The sequence below is a fragment of the Rhinopithecus bieti genome, unplaced genomic scaffold, assembly GCF_001698545.2.
Source record: "Rhinopithecus bieti isolate Rb0 unplaced genomic scaffold, ASM169854v2 scaffold_49221, whole genome shotgun sequence".
In the NCBI taxonomy this organism is placed as follows: domain Eukaryota; kingdom Metazoa; phylum Chordata; class Mammalia; order Primates; family Cercopithecidae; genus Rhinopithecus; species Rhinopithecus bieti.
In genome coordinates, this window is record NW_016861683.1 from 1 (window position 1) to 3,383 (window position 3,383).

The 3,383-nt window shown below is 51.6% G+C and overlaps 1 pseudogene; it reads right to left on the reverse strand.

Moving 5' to 3' along the window:
• Positions 1-3: 3 nt before the first annotated feature.
• On the reverse strand, positions 4-376 carry LOC108525420 (14 kDa phosphohistidine phosphatase pseudogene; annotated as a pseudogene).
• Between the last annotated feature and the right edge of the window lie 3,007 nt (positions 377-3,383).

The window sequence follows — 3,383 nt, forward strand, 5'->3', positions numbered from 1 at the left end:
CCATAGGCCTTGAGGGTGGATCCTGGGGCTTGAGGCACCCAGAGGGACGCACGTGGCTTTCATCATGGAGTAGCCGTACACGTGAATCTTCTTGTCCTGGCTCTGGTGGGAGATGCGTCCGCCGCCCAGACACTCACAGTCACAGCCCTGCTTCTGCATGTCGCCCGACACTTTGTCGTAGATGTCCGCATGGTACTCGGCCCACTTGTAGCCGCGCACGATCTCCTTGCTCTCCGCAGCCGGAGCCCCGGAGCGCGGAGCCGAGTGGACTCAGATCAGCACATACTTGAAGACGCCGTCGGAGTCGATGTCCACATCAGGAATGTGAGCGAGGTCCGCCGCCGCCATGTTCTTCGTCCCGGAGGTCCATGGCTTTAAATACCATCTTTCTATGTGTTAATGCATAACTCCAGCCTTGACCTCTCATGAGCGCCATCCAACTCAGCATATCTGCTTGGATGTCTAATGGGCATTTCAGATTCAACATGGCCACAACTGAACTCTTGATTCCACCCCAGCATCTGTTATTTTCCACTGTTCCCATCTCAATGGTACCTCCATTACCCACTTGCACATTCCAAAAGCTCAGGAACCATGATGACTTATTTTCCCATATCCAACACAACCAATCCTATCCTGAATTCATCCATGTCCCACCACCTCCCCAGCTACGTAGCTCCAGCCACCCCTCTCCACAACTTCTGAATCAGTCTTTCACTTTTCCCAGCAATCCATTCTCCACTCAGCAAAATGATAAAGCATGTCATATCAAGGCTCTGCCTCAATTTAATGGCTTCCCATTGTATTTAGAATCATCTCCAAACTCCCAGAGACTATGGTCAGCTACAATCTGGCCCACCTTTTATTCCAGCCAAATTTCCTCACAGCACAAGGATGTTTACACCTGCTGTTTTCAAGCATGAAACCTTCAGCCCCTATATCTGGTGCTGTCATCTAATGTCAGGTTTTAGCTCCATTCTTACGATTTCAGTAAGCACCCAATCCCCATCCCAGTCATTCTATCACATAGCCATGTTTTTTTGTTTGGTTTTGTCTTTTTTTGAAACAGAGTCTTGCTCTGTTACCCAGGCTGGAGTGCAGTGGTGTGATTTGGGCTCACTGCAACGTTCCACCTCCTGGGTTCAAGCAATTCTCCTGACTCAGCCTCCCGAGTAGCTGGGATTACAGGCACCCGTCCCCATGCCCGCCCAGCTAAGTTTTGTATTTTAGTAGAGATAGAGCTTCACCATGTTGGCCAGGCTGGTCTCAAACTCCTGACCTCAAGTAATCCGCCTGCCTCGGTCTCCCAAAGTGCTGGGATTACAAGTGTGACCCACCACGCCTGGCCACATAGTCATGGTTTGAGCATGTATCACTATCTAACATTATCATTTTTTGTTTATATATTTGTGTCGTCCCATAGAATGTTAAGGTCCCAAGATCAGGGACTTGCTCATTGAACTGGCTCTAACACTCAGTATGTCCTCAACAAACACTCGTTAAGATACTAACGTGGCAGGGTGGGGCCTTGTAAACAGCTTCAGGACCCTGTGCTTGTAGGAGCAACGTGGTGCCCTACAAGGAAGACAGGGAGGATGCAGGAGCACTGCCCAGAGATGGCGTCAGGCTGCAAGACTTCTTGAATAATTCACCATCCTAACAACCCAACCTCAGGAAGGGCTGGGGCACAGCCAGGACGAAATATTAGGTAGGAGGCGGCGGACACTGGGATTCCCAAGGGGCAGCTTCTGGGCATTGGACGTTCCCTAACCTGAGGCTCTCTAAAGAGGAAGGTTAGGAATCCTCTGAACTTCGGTGGGCTGAACTCACTGCGGGAATTCAATCGCCCCCCGCCACCACGGGTCTACTAGCAAGAAAACGCCGACACGCATGCGTAGTTCTCGCGTTCGGGGCCCTCTCCCTTTCCAAATACGCTTGCGCCCCATCTGGGCTACGGCTGGCCAGCGAGAGTTGTCCGTCTTCAAGTTGACCAATGAGACTTGTGAAAGGGCTCTGAGTCCCGCCTCTGGACGAGAGACCGTCTCTTTTCCAAGTGAGGACCCGCCCCGCCTCCCCAGGGTTGCTTTTCTCGCGGCTGCGGGTGGTGGGGCTGCATCCTGGCTTCCGCGTTTTACTGCGCGCGGCCACAGTCTCCAGTCCCGCCCACGCGCCTTTGCAGCCTGTGGTGGGATTTCCTTTTGCCTCCGGTTGGGGCTGCTGTTTCTCTTCGCCGACGGTAGGCGTAATGAATATTTCGACCTTTGGATCTTAGCTGTCCCCTCCCTGCGTTCCCACTTAACCTTTTCACCATTATTATTATTTTTTATTATTATTTTTTTTTTTACGGAGTCTCCCTGTGTCGCCCAGGCTGGAGTGCAACGGCGCCTTCTTGGCTCACTGAAACATCCACCTCCCGGGTTCAAGCCATTCTCCTACCTCAGCCTCTCAAGTACGTGGGATTACAGGCACCCGCCACCACCCACGGCTACTTTTTTGTATCTTTTGGTAGAGACGGGGTTTCACCATGTTGGTCAGGCTGGTCTCCAGTTCCTGACCTCCTGATCCGCCCGCCTTGGCCTCCCAAAGTGCTGTGATTATAGGCGTGAGCCACCGCGCCCGGCCAACCATCATTATTATTTTAACGGTAAGGATGGTCAAATTTTACTAATGAAGAAGAGATTATAAAATCTTCAAGTCCTTATATCCACTTGCTTTTGAGGGGTGGAGTGGGAAGAAGGTTATATAATTCATGCATTCTTCAGACATGTGACAAACATTCATGGAGCACGGCGACGAGCGCCGGGGTTGGGATGCACACTGGAGCTGCAGATGGGTGCCAGGATGGACTGGTCGCTACCCTGCCTGCTGACGATCAGGCCATTGTTTTGATGAACTGGGCGCTATAACTGCCATTAAGCTATTTGTACAATTAATCACAACAGTGATAAGAGCGACAAAGGAGCTACTTGGGAGTCCAAGTCGGGAGGACTGCTTGAGGCCCAGATTTCAGGATCAGCCTGAGAGATAGAGCAAGACAGTGTCTCAAAAAAGGCGCGGCGAGGGGGGTGGTAGTGACAACCATGTGAAGGCCAAGAGTTTGTGTTACAGGAGGTGTGGGGTTGGGGCCGCCTGGGGCGAGGTTCTTAGAGAAAGTTACATCCGGGCTGAATTCTGAAAGAGTAAGTGTTAACTAGGCTAAGTGGTGGGGAAGAGTGGGGTGTGCTGAAGGAAGGGATGAAAACCTGGCAAGTCCATGGCAGGAGTAATTGGATGCTGGTACCCCTACACACTCGCCTTCTACAGTCTGATTTCTAAGCAGCAGCTAACGTGATCATTTAAAATACACATCTGGGCCGGGCGCGGTGGCTAGCCTGTAATCCCAG